Genomic DNA, 20,226 nt, shown 5'->3' with positions numbered 1-20,226 from the left:
GACAGTAAGAAGAGTCAGTCTTCTTGTACTTAAGTCTTTAATGTGCCTTTTGTATTTAATTCCGATGCAATTTCTGTGTTTCATCGTCAATAAGAAGGTCCAAGGGAGACAGTAAACCTGAAGTGGAGCATCGGAATCTATAACTAGTGTCACAGAAATGGTTCAAAACACAGAGAGTAAGAAGAGTCAGTCTTCTTGTACTTAAGTCGTCATTGTGCCTTTTCTATTTAATTCCGATGCAATTTCTGTGTTTCATCGTCAATTAGGAAGTCCAAGGTATACAGTAAACCTGAAGTGAAGCATCGGAATCTATAACTAGTGACACAGGAATGGTTCAAAACATAGTCAGTAAGAAGAGTCAGTCTTCTTGTCCTTAAGTCGGCATTGTGCCTTTTGTATTTCATTCCGATGCAATTTCTGCTTTTCATCGTCAATAAGAAGGTCCAAGGCATACAGTAAACGTGGAGTGTAGCATCGGAATATATAACTAGTGTCACAGGAATTGTTCAAAACATAGGCAGTAAGAAACGTCAGTCTTCGTGTACTTAGGTCGGCATTGTGCCTTTTGTATTTAATTCCGATGCAATTTCTGTGTTTCATCGTCAATAAGAAGGTCCAAGGGATACAGTAAACCTGAAGTGAAGCATCGGAATCTATAACTAGTGTAACAGGAATGGTTCAAAACATAGACAGTAGGAAGAGTCAGTCTTCTTGTACTTAAGTCGGCATTGTGCCTTTTGTATTTAAGTCCGATGCAAATGCTGTGTTTCATCGTCAATGAGAAGGTCAGAGGGATACAGCAAACCTGAAGTGAAGCATCGCAATCTATAACTACTGTCACAGGAATGTTTCAAAACATAGTCTGTAAGAAGAGTCAGTCTTCTTGTACTTAAGTCTGCATTGTGCCTTTTATATTTAACTCCGATGCAATTTCTGTGTTTCATCGTCAATAAGAAGGTCAGAGGGATTCAGTAAACCAGAAGTAAAGCATCCGAATCCATAACTAGTGTCACAGGAATGGTGCAAAACATAGTCAGTAAAAAGAGTCAGTCTCCTTGTCCTTAAGTCGGCATTGTGCCTTTTGTATTTCATTCCGATGCAATTTCTGTTTTTCATCGTCAATAAGAAGGTCCAAGGGATACAGTAAACGTGGAGTGTAGCATCGGAATCTATAACTAGTGTCACAGGAATTGTTCAAAACATAGGCAGTAAGAAACGTCAGTCTTCGTGTACTTATGTCGGCATTTTGCCCTTTGTATTTAATTCCGATGCAATTTCTGTGTTTCATCGTCAATAAGGAGGTCCAAGGGAAACAGTAAACCTGGAGTGAAGCACCGGAATCTATAACTAGTGTCACAGGATTGGTTCAAAACATAGACTGTAAGAAGAGTCAGTCTTCTTGTACTTAAGTCTGCATTGTGCCTTTTGTATTTAATTCCGATGCAATATCTGTGTTTCATTGTCAATAAGAAGATCATAGGGATACAGTAAACCTGATGTGAAGCATCGGAATCTATAACTAGTGTCACAGGAATGGTTCAAATCATAGACAGTAAGAAGAGTCTCTCTTCTTGTACTAAAGTCGGTATTGTGCCTTTTGTATTTAATTCCGATGCAATTTCTGTGTTTCATCGTCAATAAGATGGTCCAAGGGAGACAGTGAACCTGAAGTGAAGCATCGCAATCTCTAACTAGTGTCACAGAAATGGTTCAAAACATAGACACTAAAAAGAGGCAGCCTTCTTGTACTTAAGTCGGCATTGTGCCTTTTGTATTTAATTCCGATGCAATTTCTGTGCTTCATCATCAATGAGAAGGTTTAAGGGATACAATAAACCGGAAGTGAAGCATCGGAATCTATTACTAGTGTCACGAGAATGGTTCAAAACATAGTCAGTAAGAAGAGTCAGTCTTCCTGTACTTAAGTCGGCATTGTGCCTTTTGTATTTAATTCCGATGCAATTTCTGTGTTTCATCGTCAATAAGAAGGTAAGAGGGATACAGTAAACCTGAAGTGTAGCATCGAAATCTATAACTAGTGTCACAGGAATGGTTCAAAACATAGACAGTAGGAAGAGTCAGTCTTCTTGTACTTAAGTCGATATTGTGCCTTTTGTATTTAATTCGGATGCAATTTCTGTGTTTCATCGTCTATAGGAAGGTCAGAGGGATACAGTAAACCTGAAGTGTAGCATCGGAATCTATAACTAGTGTCACAGGAATGGTTCAAACATAAACAGTAAGAAGAGTCAGTCTTCATGTACTTAAGTCGGCATTGTGCCTTTTCTATTTCATTCCGATGCAATATCTGTGTTTCATCGTCAACAAGAAGGTCCAATGGAAACAGTAAACCTGGAGTGAAGCACCGGAATCTATAACTAGTGTCACAGGAATGGTTCAAAGCATTGACAGTAGGAAGAGTCAGTCCTCTTGTACTTAAGTCGGCATTGTGCCTATTCTATTTAATTCCGATGCAATTTCTGTGTTTCATCGTTAATAAGAAGGTCCAAGGGATACAGTAAACCTGGAGTGAAACAACGGAATCTATAACTAGTGTCACAGGAATGGTTCAAAACATAGTCAGTAGAAAGAGTCGGTCTTCATGTACTTAAATCGGCATTGTGCCTTTTGTATTTAATTCCGATGCAAATGCTGTGTATCATCGTCAATAAGAAGGTCAGAGGGATACAGCAAACCTGAAGTGAAGCATCGCAATCTATAACTACTGTCACAGGAATGTTTCAAAACATAGTCTTTAAGAAGAGTCAGTCTTCTTGTACTTAAGTCTGCATTGTGACTTTTATATTTAACTTCGATGCAATTTCTGTGTTTCATCATCAATAAAAAGGTCAGAGGGTTACAGTAAACCTGAAGTGAAGCAACGGAATCTATAACTAGTGTCTCAGGAATGGTTCAAAACATAGACGGTAAGAAGGATCAGTCCTCTTGTACTTAAGTCGGCTTTGTGCCTTTTGTATTTAATTCCGATGCAATTTCTGTGTTTCATCGTCAATAAGAAGATCAGAGGGATACAGTAAACCTGAAGTGAAGCATCGGAATCTATAACTAGTGTCACAGGAATGGTTCAACACATAGACAGTAAGAAAAGTCAGTCGTCTTGTACTTAAGTCGGCATTGTGTCTTTACTATTTAATTCCCATGCAATTTCTGAGTTTCATCGTCAATAAGAAGGTCAGAGGGATACAGTAAACCAGAAGTAAAGCATCCGAATCGATAACTAGTGTCACAGGAATGGTTCAAAACATAGTCAGTAAAAAGAGTCAGTCTTCTTGTCCTTAAGTCGGCATTGTGCCTTTTCTATTTAACTCCGATGCAATTTCTGTAATTTATCGTCAATAAGAAGGTCAGAGGGGTACAGTAAACCTGAAGTGAAGCATCAGAATCTATAACCAGTGTCACAGCAATGGTTCAAAACATAGTCAGTAAGAAGAGTCAGTCTATTTGTACTTAAGTCGGTATTGTGCCTTTGTGTTTAATTCCGATGCAATTTCTGTGTTTCATCGTCAATAAGAAGGTCCAAGGGATACAGTAAGCCTGAAGTGAAGCATCGGAATCTATAACTAGTGTAACAGGAATGGTTCAAAGCATAGACAGTAAGAAGAGTCAGTCCTCTTGTACTTAAGTCGGCATTGTGCCTTTTGTATTTAATTCCGATGCAATTTCTGTGATTCATCGTCAATAAGAAGATCAGAGGGATACAGTAAACCTGAAGTGAAGCATCGGAATCTATAACTAGTGTCACAGGAATGGTTCAAACATAGACAGTAAGAAGAGTCAGTCTTCTTGTACTTAAGTCGGTATTGTGCCTTTTGTATTTAATTCCGATGCAATTTCTGTGTTTCATCGTCAATAAGAAGGTCCAAGGGATACAGTAAACCTGAAGTGAAGCATCGAAATCCATAACTAGTGTCACAGGAATGGTTCAAAACATAGACAGTAAGATGAGACAGTCTGCTTGTACTTAAGACGGCATTGTGCCTTTTCTATTTAATTCCGATGCAATTTCTGTGTTTCATCGTCAATAAGAAGGTCAGAGGGATACAGTGGACCTGAGGTGAAGCATCGGAATCTATAACTAGTGTCACAGCAATGGTTCGAAACATAGACAGTAAGAACAGTCAGTCTTCTTGTACTTAAGTCGGCATTGTGCATTTTCTATTTAATTCCGATGCAATTTCTGTGTTTCGTCGCCAATAAGAAGGTCCAAAGGATACAGTAACCCTGAAGTGAAGCATCGGAATCTATAACTAATGTCACAGGAATGGTTCAAACATAGACAGCAGTAAAGAGTCAGTCTTCTTATACTTAAGTCGGCATTGTGCATTTTGTATTTAGTTCCGATGCAATTTCTGTGTTTCATCGTCAATAAGAAGGTCCTAGGGATACAGTAAACCTGAAGTGAAGCCGCGGAATCTACAACTAGTGTCACAGGAATGGTTCAAAACATACTCAGTAAGAAGAGCCAGTCATCTTGTACTTAAGTAGGCATTGTGCCTTTTCTATTTAATTCCGATGCAATTTCTGTGTTTCATCGTCAATACGAAGGTCCAAGGGATACAGTAAACCGGAAGTGAAGCATCGTAATCTATAACTAGTGGCACAGGAATGGTTCAAAACATAGTCAGTAAGAAGAGTCAGTCTTCTTGTACTTAAGTCAGCATTGTGCGTTTTGTATTTAATTCCGATGCAATATCTGTGTTTCATCGTTAATAAGAACGTCAGAGGGATACAGTAAACCTGAAGTGAAGCATCGGGATCTACAACTAGTGTCACAGGAATTGTTCAAATCATAGTGAGTAAGAAGAGTCAGTCTTCTTGTACTTAAGTCGGCATTGTGCCTTTTGTATTTAATTCCGATGCAATTTCTGTGTTTCGTCGTCAATAAGAAGGTCCAAGGTATACAGTAAAAATGAAGTGAAGCATCCGAATCTATAACTAGTGTCACAGGAATGGATCAATATATAGCCAGTAAGAAGAGTCAGTGTTCTTGTACTTAAGTTGGCATTGTGCCTTTTGTATTTAATTCCGATACAATTTCTGTGTTTCATCGTCAATAAGAAGGTCCAAGGGATACAGTAAACCTGAAGTGAAGCATCGGAATCCATAACTAGTGTCACAGGAATGGTTCAAAACATAGATAGTAAGAAGAGACAGTCTTCTTGTACCTAAGTCGGCATTGTGCCTTTTCTATTTAATTCCGATGCCATTTCGGTGTTTCATCGTCAATAAGAAGGTCCAAGGGATACAGTAAACCTTGTGTGAAGCATCGGAATCTATAACTAGTGTCACAGGAATGGTTCAAAACATAGACAGTAAGAAGAGTCAGTCTTCTTGCACTTAAGTCGGCATTGTGCCTTTTGTATTTAATTCAGATGCAATTTCTGTGTTTCATCGTCAATGAGAAGGTCAGAAGGATACAGTAAACCTGAAGTGAAGCATCGGAATCTATAACTAGTGTCACAGGAATGGTTCAAAACACAGGCAGTAAAAAGATCCAGTCTTCTTGTCTTTTAGTCGGCATTGTGCCTTTTGTGTTTAATTCCGATGCAATTTCTGTGTTTCATCGTAAATAATAAGGTGCAAGGGATACAGTAAACCTGAAGTGAAGCATCGGAATCTATAACTAGTGTCACAGGAATGAATCAAGGTATGGTCAGTAAGAGGAGTCAGTCTTCTCGTACATTGGTCGGCACTGTTCCTCTTGTATTTAATACCGATGCAATTTCAGTGTAAGATCGTCAATACGAAGGTCCAAGGGATACAGTAAACCTGAAGTGAAGCATCGGAATCCATAACTAGTGTCACAGGAATGGTTCAAAACATAGTCAGTAAGAAGAGTCAGTCTTCTTGTACTTCATTGGGTATTGTGCCTTTTGTATTTAATTCCCATGCAATTTCTGTGTTTCAACGTCAATACGAAGGTCCAAGGGATACAGTAAACCAGAAGTGAAGCATCGGAATCTATAACTAGTGACACAGGAATGGTTCAAAACATAGTCAGTAAGAAGAGTCAGTCTTCTTGTACTTAAGTCGGCATTGTGCCTTTTGTATTTAATTCCGATGCAATATCTGTGTTTCATCGTTAATAAGAAGGTCAGAGGGATACAGTAAACCTGAAGTGAAGCATCGTAATCTGTAACTAGTGTCACAGGAATGGTCCAAACACTCAGTAAGAAGAGTCAGTCTTCTTGTACTTAAGTCGGCATTGTGCCTTTTGTATTTAATCCCGATGCAATTTCTGTGTTTCATCGTCAATAAGAAGGTCCAAGGGATACAGTAAACCCGAAGTGAAGCATCGGAATCTATAACTAGTGTCACACGAAATGGATCAAGATAGAGTCAGTAAGAAGAGTCAGTCATCTTGTACTTAAGTCGACATTGTGCCTTTTGTATTTAATTCCGATGCAATTTCTGTGTTTCGTCGTCAATTAGAAGGTCCAAGGGATACAGTAAACCTGAAGTGAAGCATCGGAATCCAAAACTAGTGTCACAGGAATGGTTCAAAACATAGGCAGTAAGAAGATTCAGGCTTCTTGTCCTTAAGTCAGCATTGTGCCTTTTGTATTTAATTGCGATGTAATTTCTGTGTTTCATCGTCAATAAGAAGGTTCAAGGGATACAGTGAACCAGGAGTGAAGCATCGGACTCTATAACTAGTGTCACAGGAACGGTTCAAAACATAGACAGTAAGAAGAGTCAGCCTTCTTGTACTTAATTCGGCATTGTTTCTTTTGTATTTAATTCCGATGCAATTTCTGTGTTTCATCGTCAATAAGAAGGTCACAGGAATACAGTAAGCCTGACGTGAATCTATAACTAGTGTTACAGGAATGATTCAAAACATATCCAGTGAGAGGAGTCAGTCTTGTTGTACTTAAGTCGGCATTGTGCCTTTTGTATTTATTTTCGATGCAATTTCTGTGTTTCATCGTCAATAAGAAGGTCCAAGGGATATAGTAAACCTGAAATGAAGCATCGGAATCTTTAACTAGTGTCACAGGAATGGTTCAAAACATACACATTAAGAAGAGTCAGTCTGCTTGTACTTAAGACGGCATTGTGCCTTTTGTATTTTATTCCGATGCAATTTCTGTGTTTCATCGTCAATAAGAAGGTCAGAGGGATACAGTGAACCTGAGGTGAAGCATCGGAATCTATAACTAGTGTCACAGGAATGGTTCAAAACATAGACAGTAGGAAAAGTCAGTCTTCTTGTACTTAAGTCGGCATTGTGCCTTTTCTATTTAATTCCGATGCAATTTCTGAGTTTCATCGTCAATAAGAAGGTTCAAGGGATACAGGGAACCTGGAGTGAAGCATCGGACTCTGTAACTAGTGTCACAGGAACGGTTCAAAACATAGACAGTAAGAAGAGTCAGCCTTCTTGTACTTAATTCGGCATTGTTTCTTTTGTATTTAATTCCGATGCAATTTCTGTGTTTCATCGTCAATAAGAAGGTCCAAGGGATACAGTAAACCTGAAGTGAAGCATCGGAATCTATAATTAGTGTCACAGGAATGGAACAAGATATAGTCAGCAAGAAGAGTCAGTCTTTTTGTACTTAAGTCGGCATTGTGCCTTTTGTATCTAATTCCGATGCAATTTCTGTGTTTCATCGTCAATAAGAAGGTCCCTGGGATACAGTAGACCTGAAGTGAAGCATCGGAATCCATAACTAGTGTCACAGGAATGGTTCAAACATAGTCAGTAAGAAGAGTCAGTCTTCTTGTACGAAAGTCGGCATTGTGCCTTTTGTATTTAATTCCGATGAAATTTCTGTGTTTCATCATCAATACGACGGTCCAAGGGATACAGTAAACCAGAAGTGAAGCATCGGAATCTATAACTAGTGTCACAGGAATGGTTCAAAACATAGTCAGTAAGAAGAGTCAGTCTTCTTGTACTTAAGTCGGCATTGTGCCTTTTGTATTTAATTCCGATGCAATATCTGCCTTTCATCGTTAATAAGAACGTCAGAGGGATACAGTAAACCTGAAGTGAAGCATCGGAATCTATATCTAGTGTCACAGGAATGGTTCAAAACTGTCAGTAAGAAGAGTCAGTCTTCTTGTACTTAAGTCGCCATTTTGCCTTTTGTATTTAATTCCGATGCAATATCTGTGTTTCATCGTCAATAAGAAGGTCCAAGGGACACAGTAAACCTGAAGTGAAGCATCGGAATCTGTAACTAGCGTCACAGGAATGGTTCAAAACATAGACACTAAGAAGAGTCAGTCTGCTTGTACTTAAGACGGCATTGTGCCTTTTCTATTTAATTCCGATGCAATTTCTGTGTTTCATCGTCAATAAGAAGGTCAGAGGGATACAGTGGACCTGAGGTGAAGCATCGGAATCTATAACTAGTGTAACAGCAATGGTTCGAAACATAGACAGTAAGAACAGTCAGTCTTCTTGTACTTAAGTCGGCATTGTGCATTTTCTATTTAATTAGGATGCAATTTCTGTGTTTCGTCGCCAATAAGAAGGTCCAAAGGATACAGTAACCCTGAAGTGAAGCATCGGAATCTATAACTAATGTCACAGGAATGGTTCAAACATAGACAGCAGTAAAGAGTCAGTTTTCTTATACTTAAGTCGGCATTGTGCCTTTTGTATTTAGTTCCGATGCAATTTCTGTGTTTCATCGTCAATGAGAATGTCCTAGGGATACAGTAAACCTGAAGTGAAGCCTCGGAATCTACAACTAGTGTCACAGGAATGGTTCAAACCATACTCAGTGAGAAGAGCCAGTCATCTTGAACTTAAGTAGGCATTGTGCCTTTTGTATTCAATTCCGATGCAATTTCTGTGTTTCATCGTCAATAAGAAGGTCATGGGATACAGTAAACCTGAAGTGAAGCATCGGAATCCATAACTAGTGTCACAGGAATGGTTCAAAACATAGTCAGTAAGAAGAGTCAGTCTTCTTGTACTTAAGTCGGCATTGTGCCTTTTGTATTTAATTCCGATGCAATATCTGCGTTTCATCGTTAATAAGAACGTCAGAGGGATACAGTACACCTGAAGTGAAGCATTGGAATCTATATCTAGTGTCACAGGAATGGTTCAACACTGTCAATAAGAAGAGTCAGTCTTCTTGTACTTAAGTCGCCATTTTGCCTTTTGTATTTAATTCCGATGCAATATCTGTGTTTCATCGTCAATAAGAAGGTCCAAGGGACACAGTAAACCTGAAGTGAAGCATCGGAATCTGTAACTAGCGTCACAGGAATGGTTCAAAACATAGACACTAAGAAGAGTCAGTCTGCTTGTACTTAAGACGGCATTGTGCCTTTTCTATTTAATTCCGATGCAATTTCTGTGTTTCATCGTCAATAAGAAGGTCAGAGGGATACAGTGGACCTGAGGTGAAGCATCGGAATCTATAACTAGTGTCACAGGAATGGTTCAAAACATACTCAGTAAGAAGAGCCAGTCATCTTGAACTTAAGTAGGCATTGTGCCTTTTGTATTCAATTCCGATGCAATTTCTGTGTTTCATCGTCAATAAGAAGCTCCAACGGATACAGTAAACCTGAAGTGAAGCATCGGAATCTTTAACTAGCGTCACAGGAATGGTTCAAATCATAGACACTAAGAATAGTCAGTCTGCTTGTACTTAAGACGGCATTGTGCCTTTTCTAGTTAATTCCGATGCAATTTCTGTGTTTCATCGTCAATACGAAGGTTCAAGGGATACAGTAAACCGGAAGTGAAGCATCGTAATCTATAACTAGTGTCACAGGAATGGTTCAAAACATAGTCAGTAAGAAGAGTCAGTCTTCTTGTACTTAAGTCAGCATTGTGCCTTTTGTATTTAATTCCGATGCAATATCTGTGTTTCATCGTTAATAAGTACGTCAGAGGGATACAGTAAACCTGAAGTGAAGCATCGGGATCTACAACTAGTGTCACAGGAATTGTTCAAATCATAGTCAGTAAGAAGAGTCAGTCTTCTTGTACGTAAGTCGGCATTGTGCCTTTTGTATTTAATTCCGATGCAATTTCTGTGTTTCGTCGTCAATAAGAAGGTCCAAGGTATACAGTAAACCTGAAGTGAAGCATCCGAATCTATAACTAGTGTCACAGGAATGGATCAATATATAGTCAGTAAGAAGAGTCAGTGTTCTTGTACATAAGTCGGCATTGTGCCTTTTGTATTTCATTCCGATGCAATTTCTGTGTTTCATCGTCAATAAGAAGGTCCAAGGGATACAGTAAACCTGAAGTGAAGCATCGGAATCCATAACTAGTGTCACAGAAAATGGTTCAAAACATAGACAGTAAGAAGAGACAGTCGTCTTGTACCTAAGTCAGGATTGTGCCTTTTCTATTTAATTCCGATGCAATTTCGGTGTTTCATCGTCAATAAGAAGGTCCAAGGGATACAGTAAACCTTGTGTGAAGCATCGGAATCTATAACTAGTGTCACAGGAATGGTTCAAAACACAGACAGTAAGAAGAGTCAGTCTTCTTGCACTTAAGTCGGCATTGTGCCTTTTGTATTTAATTCAGATGCAATTTCTGTGTTTCATCGTCAATGAGAAGGTCAGAGGGATACAGTAAACATGAAGTGAAGCATCGGAATCTATAACTAGTGTCACAGGAATGGTTCAAAACATAGGCAGTAAGAAGATCCAGTCTTCTTGTCCTTTAGTCGGCATTGTGCCTTTTGTATTTAATTCCGATGCAATTTCTGTGTCTCATCGTCAATAATAAGGTCCAAGGGATACAGTAAACCTGAAGTGAAGCATCGGAATCTATAACTAGTGTCACAGGAATGAATCAAGGTATAGTGAGTAAGAGGAGTCAGTCCTCTCGTACTTAGGTCGGCACTGTGCCTTTTGTATTTAATACCGATGCAATTTCAGTGTTTCATCGTCAATACGAAGGTCCAAGGGATACAGTAAACCTGAAGTGAAGCATCGGAATCCATAACTAGTGTCACAGAAAATGGTTCAAAACATAGTCAGTAAGAAGAGTCAGTCTTCTTGTACTTCATTGGGCATTGTGCCTTTTGTATTTAATTCCCATGCAATTTCTGTGTTTCATCGTCAATACGAAGGTCCAAGGGATACAGTAAACCAGAAGTGAAGCATCGGAATCTATAACTAGTGACACAGGAATGGTTCTAAACATAGTCAGTAAGAAGAGTCAGTCTTCTTGTACTTAAGTCGGCATTGTGCCTTTTGTATTTAATTCCGATGCAATATCTGTGTTTCATCGTTAATATGAAGGTCAGAGGGATACAGTAAACCTGAAGTGAAGCATCGTAATCAATAACTAGTGTCACAGGAATGGTTCAAAATAGTCAGTAAGAAGAGTCAGTCTTGTTGTACTTAAGTCGGCATTGTGCCTTTTGTATTTAACTCCGTTGCAATTTCTGTGTTTCATCGTCAATAAGAAGGTCCAAGGGATAGAGTGAACCTGAGGTGAAGCATCGGAATCTATAACTAGTGTCACAGGATTGGTTCAAAACATAGACAGTAGGAAGATTCAGTCTACATGTACTTAAGTTGGTATTGTGCCTTTTGTATTTATTTCCGATGCAATTTCTGTGTTTCATCGTCAATAAGAAGGTCAGAGGGATACACTAAACCTGAAGTGTAGCATCGGTATCTATAACTAGTGTCACAGGAATGGTTCAAAACATATCCAGTAAGAAGAGTCAGTCTTGTTGTACTTAGTTCGGCATTGTGCCTTTTGTATTTATTTTCGATGCAATTTCTGTAATTCATCGTCAATAAGAAGGTCCAAGGGATACAGCAAACCTGAAGTGAAGCATCGGAATCTTTAACTAGTGTCACAGGAATGGTTCAAAACATAGACACTAAGAAGAGTCAGTCTGCTTGTACTTAAGACGGCTTTGTGCCTTTTCTATTCAATTCCGATGCAATTTCTGTGTTTCATCGTCAATAAGAAGGTCAGAGGGATACAGTGAACCTGAGGTGAAGCATCGGAATCTATAACTAGTGTCACAGGAATGGATCAAAACATAATCAGTAAGAAGAGTCAGTCTGCTTGTACTTAAGTTGGCATTGTGCCTTTTGTATTTAATTCCGATGCAATATCTGTGTTTCATCGTTAATAAGAAGGTCAGAGGGATTCTATAAACCTGAGGTGAAGCATCGGATCTACAACTAGTGTCACAGGAATGGTTCAAATCATAGTCAGTAAGAAGCGTCAGTCTTCTTGTACTTAAGTCGGCATTGTGCCTTTTGTATTTAATTCCGATGCAATTCCTGTGTTTCATCGTCAATAAGAAGGTCCAAGGGATACAGTAATCCCGAAGTGAAGCATCGGAATCTATAACTAGTGTCACAGGAATGGATCAAGATATAGTCAGTAAGAAGAGTCATTCTTCTTGTACTTAAGTCGACATTGTGCCTTTTGTATTTAATTCCGATGCAATTTCTGTGTTTCATCGCCAATAAGAAGGTCCAAGGAATACAGTAAACCTGAAGTGAAGCATCGGAATCCAAAACTAGTGTCACAGGAATGGTTCAAATCATAGTCAGTAAGAAGGGTAAGTCTTCTTAAGTCGGCGTTGTGCCTTTTGTATTTAATTCCGATGCAATTTCTGTGTTTCATCGTCAATAAGAAGGTCAGAGGGATACAGTAAGCCTGAAGTGAAGCATCGGAATCTATAACTAGTGTTACAGGAATGGTTCAAAACATATCCAGTGAGAAGAGTCAGTCTTGTTGTACTTAAGTCGGCATTGTGCCTTTTGTATTTATTTTCGATGCAATTTCTGTGTTTCATCGTCAATAAGAAGGTCCAAGGGATACAGTAAATCTGAAGTGAAGCATCGGAATCTTTAACTAGTGTCACGGGAATGGTTCAAAACATACACATTAAGAAGAGTCAGTCTGCTTGTACTTAAGACGGCATTGTGCCTTTTGTATTTAATTCCGATGCAATTTCTGTGTTTCATCGTCAATAAGAAGGTCAGTGGGATACAGTGAACCTGAGGTGAAGCATCAGAATCTATAACTAGTGTCACAGGAATCGTTCAAAACATAGACAGTAGGAAGAGTCAGTCTTCTTGTACTTAAGTCGGCATTGTGCCTTTTCTATTTAATTCCGATGCAATTTCTGTGTTTCATCGTCAATGAGAAGGTCCATGGGACACAGTAAACCTGAAGTGAAGCATCGGAATCCATAACTAGTGTCACAGGAATGGTTCAAAACATAGTCAGTAAGAAGAGTCAGTCTTCTTGTACGTAAGTCGGCATTGTGCCTTTTGTATTTAATTCCGATGAAATTTCTGTGTTTCATCATCAATACGACGGTCCAAGAGATAAATTAAACCAGAAGTGAAGCATCGCAATCTACAACTAGTGTCACAGGAATGGTTCAAAACATAGTCAGTAAGAAGAGTCATTCTTCTTGTACTTAAGTTGGCATTGTGCCTTTTGTATTTAAATCCGATGCACTATCTGTGTTTCATCGTCATTAAGAAGGTCCAAGGGATACAGTAAACCTGAAATGAAGCGTCGGAATCTATAACTAGTGTTACAGGAATGGTTCAAAACATAGACAGTAGCAAGATTCAGTCTACATGTACTTAAGTCGGTATTGTGCCTGTTGTATTTATTTCCGATGCAATTTCTATGTTTCATCGTCAATAAGAAGGTCAGAGGAATACAGTTAACCTGAAGTGAAGCATCGGAATCTATAACTAATGACACACGAATGGTTCAAAACATAGTCAGTAAGAAGAGTCAGTCTTCTTGTACTTAAGTCGTCATTGTGCCTTTTGTATTTAATTTCGGTGAAATTTCTGTGTTTCATCGTCAATAAGAAGGTCCAAGAGATACAGTAAACCTGAAGTGGAGCATCGGAAACTATAACTAGTGTCACTGGAATGGTTCAAACACAGACAGTAAGAAGAGTCAGTCTTCTTGTACTTAACTCGGCATTGTGCCTTTTCCATTTAATTCCGATGCAATTTCTGTGTTTCACCGTCAATAAGAGGGTCAGAGAGATACAGTGAACATGAAGTGATGCAACGGAATCTATAACTAGTGTCACCGGAATGGTTCAGAACATAGTCAGTAAGAAGAGTCAGTCTACTTGTTCTTAAGTCGGCATTGTGACTTTTGTATTTAATTCCGATGCAATTTCTGTGTTTCATCGTCAATAAGAAGGTCCAAGGGATACAGTAAACCTGAAGTGAAGCATCGGGATCTACAACTAGTGTCACAGGAATTGTTCAAATCATAGTCAGTAAGAAGAGTCAGTCTTCTTGTACGTAAGTCGGCATTGTGCCTTTTGTATTTAATTCCGATGCTATTTCTGTGTTTCGTCGTCAATAAGATGGTCCAAGGTATAAAGTAAACCTGAAGTAAAGCGTCCGAATCTATAACTAGTGTCACAGGAATGGATCAATATATAGTCAGTAAGAAGAGTCAGTGTTCTTGTACTTAAGTCGGCATTGTGCCTTTTGTATATAATTCCGATGCAATTTCTGTGTTTCATCGTCAATAAGAAGGTCCAAGGGATACAGTAAACCTGAAGTCAAGCATCGGAATCCATAACTAGTGTCACAGAAAATGGTTCAAAACATAGACAGTAAGAAGAGACAGTCGTCTTGTACCTATGTCGGCATTGTGCCTTTTCTATTTAATTCCGATGCAATTTCGGTGTTTCATCGTCAATAAGAAGGTCAAAGGGATACAGTAAACCTTGTGTGAAGCATCGGAATCTATATCTAGTGTCACAGGAATGGTTCAAATCATAGGCAGTAAGAAGATCCAGTCTTCCTGTACTTTAGTCGGCATTGTGCCTTTTGTATATAATTCCGATGCAATTTCTGTGTCTCATCGTCAATAATAAGGTCCAAGGGATACAGTAAACCTGAAGTGAAGCATCGGAATCTATAACTAGTGTCACAGGAATGAATCAAGGTATAGTCAGTAAGAGGAGTCAGTCTTCTCGTACTTAGGTCGGCACTGTGCCTTTTGTATTTAATACCGATGCAATTTCAGTGTTTCATCGTCAATACGAAGGTCCAAGGGAAACAGTAAACCTGAAGTGAAGCATCGGAATCCATAACTAGTATCACAGGAATGGTTCAAACATAGTCAGTAAGAAGAGTCAGTCTTCTTGTACTTCATTGGGCATTGCGCCTTTTGTATTTAATTCCCATGCAATTTCTGTGTTTCATCGTCAATACGAAGGTCCAAGGGATACAGTAAACCAGAAGTGAAGCATCGGAATCTATAACTAGTGACACAGGAATGGTTCAAAACATAGTCAGTAAGAAAAGTCAGTTTTCTTGTACTTAAGTCAGCATTGTGCCTTTTGTATTTAATTCCGATGCAATATCTGTGTTTCATCGTTAATAAGAAGGTCAGAGAGATACAGTAAACCTGAAGTGAAGCATCGTAATCTATAACTAGTGTCACAGGAATGGTTCAAAACAGTCAGTAAGAAGAGTCAGTCTTCTTGTACTTAAGTCGGCATTGTGCCTTTTGTATTTAACTCCGTTGCAATTTCTGTGTTTCATCGTCAATAAGAAGGTCCAAGGGATAGAGTGAACCTGAGGTGAAGCATCGGAAACTATAACTAGTGTCACAGGAATGGTTCAAAACATAGACAGTAGGAAGAGTCAGTCTTCTTCTACTTAAGTTGGCATTGTACCTTTTGTATTTAATTCCGATGCACTATCTGTGTTTCATCGTCATTAAGAAGGTCCGAGGGATGCAGTAATCCTGAAATGAAGCATCGGAGTCTATAACTAGTGTCACAGGAATGGTTCAAAACATTGACAGTAGGAAGATTCAGTCTACATGTACGTAAGTCGGTATTGTGCCTTTTGTATTTAATTCCGTTGCAATTTCTGTGTTTCATCGTCAATAAGAAGGTCAGAGGGATACAGTAAGCCTGAAGTGAAGTATCGGAATCTATAACTAGTGTTACAGGAATGGTTCAAAACATATCCAGTGAGAAGAATCAGTCTTGTTGTACTTAAGTCGGCATTGTGCCTTTTGTATTTATTTTCGATGCAATTTCTGTGTTTCATCTTCATTAAGAAGGTCCAAGGGATACAGTAAACCTGAAGTGAAGCATCGGAATCTTTAACTAGTGTCACAGGAATGGTTCAAAACATACACGTTAAGAAGAGTCAGTCTGCTTGTACTTAAGACGGCATTGTGCCTTTTGTATTTAATTCCGATGCAATTTCTGTGTTTCATCGTCAATAAGAAGATCAGAGGGATACAGTGAACCTGATTTGAAGCATCGGAATCTATAACAAGTGTCACAGGAATGGTTCAAAACATAGACTGTAGAAAGGGTCAGTCTTCTTGTACTTAAGTCGGCATTGTGCCTTTTCTATTTAATTCCGATGCAATTTCTGTGTTTCATCGTCAATAAGAAGGTCCAAGGGATACAGTAAACCTGGAGTGAAGCATCGAACACTATAACTAGTGTCACAGGAACGGTTCAAAACATAGACAGTAAGAAGAGTCAGCCTTCTTGTACTTAAGTCGGCATTGTTTCTTTTGTATATAATTCCGATGCAATATCTGTGTTTCATCGTCAATAAGAAGGTCCAAGGGATACAGTAAACCTGAAGTGAAGCATCGGAATCTGTAACTAGTGTCACAGGTATAGATCAAGATGCAGTCAGTAAGAAGAGTCAGTCTTGTTGTACTTAAGTCGGCATTGTGCCTTTTGTATCTAATTCCGATGCAATTTCTGTGTTTCATCGTCAATGAGAAGGTCCATGGGATACAGTAAACCTGAAGTGAAACATCGGAATCAATAACTAGTGTCACAGGAATGGATCAAGATATGGTCAGTAAGAAGAGTCAGTCTTCTTGTACCTGAGTCGGCATTGTGCGTTTTCTATTTAATTAACATGCAATTTCTGTGTTTCATCGTCAAAAAGGAAGTCAGAGGGATACAGTAAACCTGAAGTGAAGCATGGGAATTTAAGACTAGCGTCACAGGAACGGTTCAAAGCAGTCAGTAAGAAGAGTCAGTCTTCTTGTACTTAAGTCGGCATTGTGTCTTTTGTATTTAATTCCGATGCAATTTCTGTGTTTCATCGTCAATAAGAAGGTCCACGGGATACAGTAACCCAGAAGTGAAGCTTCGGAATCCATAACTAATGTCACAGGAATGGTTCAAAACATAGACAGTAGGAAGAGTCAGTCTTCTTATACTTAAGTCGGCATTGTGCCTTCTGTATTTAGTTCCGATGCAATTTCTATGGTTCATCGTCAATAAGAAGGTCCTAGGGATACAGTAAACCTGAAGTGAAGCATCGGAATCTACAACTAGTGTCACAGGAATGGTTCAAAGTATAGTCAGTAAGAAGTGTCAGTCTTCTTGTACTTAAGTTGGCATTGTGACTTTTGTACTAAATTCCGATGCACTGGCTGTGTTTCATCGTCATTAAGAACATCCAAGGGATACAGTAAACCTGAAATGAAGCATCGGAATCTATAACTAGTGTCACTCGAATGGTTCAAATCATAGACAGTAAGAAGAGTCAGTCTTCTTGTACTTAAGTCGGCATTGTGCCTTTTGTAATTCATTCCGATGCAATTTCTGTGTTTCATCGTCATTAAGAAGGTCCAAGGGATACAGTAAACCTGAAATGAAGCATCGGAATCTATAACTAGTGTCACTCGAATGGTTCAAAACATAGACAGTAAGAAGAGTCCGGCTTCTTGTACTTAAGTCGGCATTGTGCCTTTTCTATTTAATTCCGATGCAATTTCTGTGTTTCACCGTCAATAAGAGTGTCAGAGGGATACAGTGAACATGAAGTGAAGCATTGGAAACTATAACTAGTGTCACCGGAATGGTTCAAAACATAGTCAGTATGAAGAGTCAGTCTTTATGTCGTTAAGTCGGCATTGTGCCTTTTGTATTTAATTCCGATGCATTTTCTGTGTTTCATCGTCAATAAGAAGGTCAGAGGGATACAGTAAACCTGAAGTGAAGCATCGGAATCTATAACTAGTGTCACTGGAATGGTTCAAAGCATAGTAAGTAAGAAGAGTTAGTCATCTTGTCCTTAAGTCAGCATTGTGCCTTTTGTATTTAAATCCGATGTAATTTCTGTGTTTCATCGTTAATAAGAAGGTCCAAGGTATACAGTAAAAATGAAGTGAAGCATCGGAATCCATAACTAGTGTCACAGCATTTTGGTTCAAAACATAGTCATCAACAAGAGTCAGTCTTCGTGTACCTAAGTCGGCATTGTGCCTTTTCTATTTAATTCCGTTGCAATTTCGGTGTTTCATCGTCATTAGGAAGGTCCAAGGGATAAAGTAAACCTGGTGTGAAGCATCGGAATCTATAACTAGTGTCACAGGAATGGTTCAAAGGATAGACAGTAAGAAAAGTCAGTCTTCTTGTACTTAAGTTGGCATTGTGACTTTTGTACTAAATTCCGATGCACTGGCTGTGTTTCATCGTCATTAAGAACGTCCAAGGGATACAGTAAACCTGAAATGAAGCATCGGAATCTATAACTAGTGTCACTCGAATGGTTCAAATCATAGACAGTAAGAAGAGTCAGTCTTCTTGTACTTAAGTCGGCATTGTGTCTTTTGTATTTAATTCCGATGCAATTTCTGTGTTTCATCGTCAATAAGAAGGTCCACGGGATACAGTAACCCAGAAGTGAAGCTTCGGAATCCATAACTAATGTCACAGGAATGGTTCAAAACATAGACAGTAGGAAGAGTCAGTCTTCTTATACTTAAGTCGGCATTGTGCCTTCTGTATTTAGTTCCGATGCAATTTCTATGGTTCATCGTCAATAAGAAGGTCCTAGGGATACAGTAAACCAGAAGTGAAGCATCGGAATCTACAACTAGTGTCACAGGAATGGTTCAAAGTATAGTCAGTAAGAAGTGTCAGTCTTCTTGTACTTAAGTTGGCATTGTGACTTTTGTACTAAATTCCGATGCACTGGCTGTGTTTCATCGTCATTAAGAACGTCCAAGGGATACAGTAAACCTGAAATGAAGCATCGGAATCTATAACTAGTGTCACTCGAATGGTTCAAAACATAGACAGTAAGGAGAGTCAGTCTTCTTGTACTTAAGTCGGCATTGTGTCTTTTGTATTTAATTCCGATGCAATTTCTGTGTTTCTTCGTCAATAAGAACGTCCACGGGATACAGTAACCCAGAAGTGAACCTTCGGAATCCAAAACTAATGTCACAGGAATGGTTGAAAACATAGTCAGTAGGAAGAGTCAGACTTCTTGTACTTAAGTTGGCATTGTGACTTTTGTATTTAATTCCGATGCACTGTCTGTGTTTCATCGTCATTAAGAAGGTCGAAGCTATACAGTAAACCTGAAATGAAGCATCAGAATCTATAACTAGTGTCTCTGGAATGGTTCAAAACATAGTCAGTAGGAAGAGTCAGTCTTCTTGTACTTAATTTGGCATTGTGACTTTTGTACTAAATTCCGATTCACTGGCTGTGTTTCATCGTCATTAAGAAGGTCCAAGGGATACAGTAAACCTGAAATGAAGCATCGGAATCTATAACTAGTGTCACTCGAATGGTTCAAAACATAGACAGTAAGAAGAGTCCGGCTTCTTGTACTTAAGTCGGCATTGTGCCTTTTCTATTTAATTCCGATGCAATTTCTGTGTTTCACCGTCAATAAGAGTGTCAGAGGGATACAGTGAACATGAAGTGAAGCATTGGAAACTATAACTAGTGTCACCGGAATGGTTCAAAACATAGTCAGTATGAAGAGTCAGTCTTTATGTCGTTAAGTCGGCATTGTGCCTTTTGTATTTAATTCCGATGCATTTTCTGTGTTTCATCGTCAATAAGAAGGTCAGAGGGATACAGTAAACCTGAAGTGAAGCATCGGAATCAATAACTAGTGTCACAGTAATGGTTCTAAGCAGTCAGTAAGAAGAGTCAGTCTTCATGTACTTAAGTCGGCATTGTGCATTTTGTATTTAATTCCGATGCAATTTCTGTGTTTCATCGTCAATAAGAAGGTCTTAGGGATAGAGTGAACCTGAAGTGAAGCATCGGAATCTACAACTAGTGTCACAGGAATGGTTCAAAGCATAGTCAGGAAGAAGAGTCAGTCTTCTTGTACTTCAGTAGGCATTGTACGTTTTGTAATTAATTCCGATGCAATCTCTGTGTTTCATCGTCAATAAGAAGGTCCAAGGGATACAGTAAACCTGAAGTGAAGCATCGG

The sequence above is a fragment of the Schistocerca serialis genome, chromosome 4 (genome assembly GCF_023864345.2).
Source record: "Schistocerca serialis cubense isolate TAMUIC-IGC-003099 chromosome 4, iqSchSeri2.2, whole genome shotgun sequence".
Classification (NCBI taxonomy): Eukaryota; Metazoa; Arthropoda; class Insecta; order Orthoptera; family Acrididae; genus Schistocerca; species Schistocerca serialis.
The sequence above is the reverse complement of the archived record's forward strand: the minus strand, read 5'-3'. Positions refer to the sequence as shown.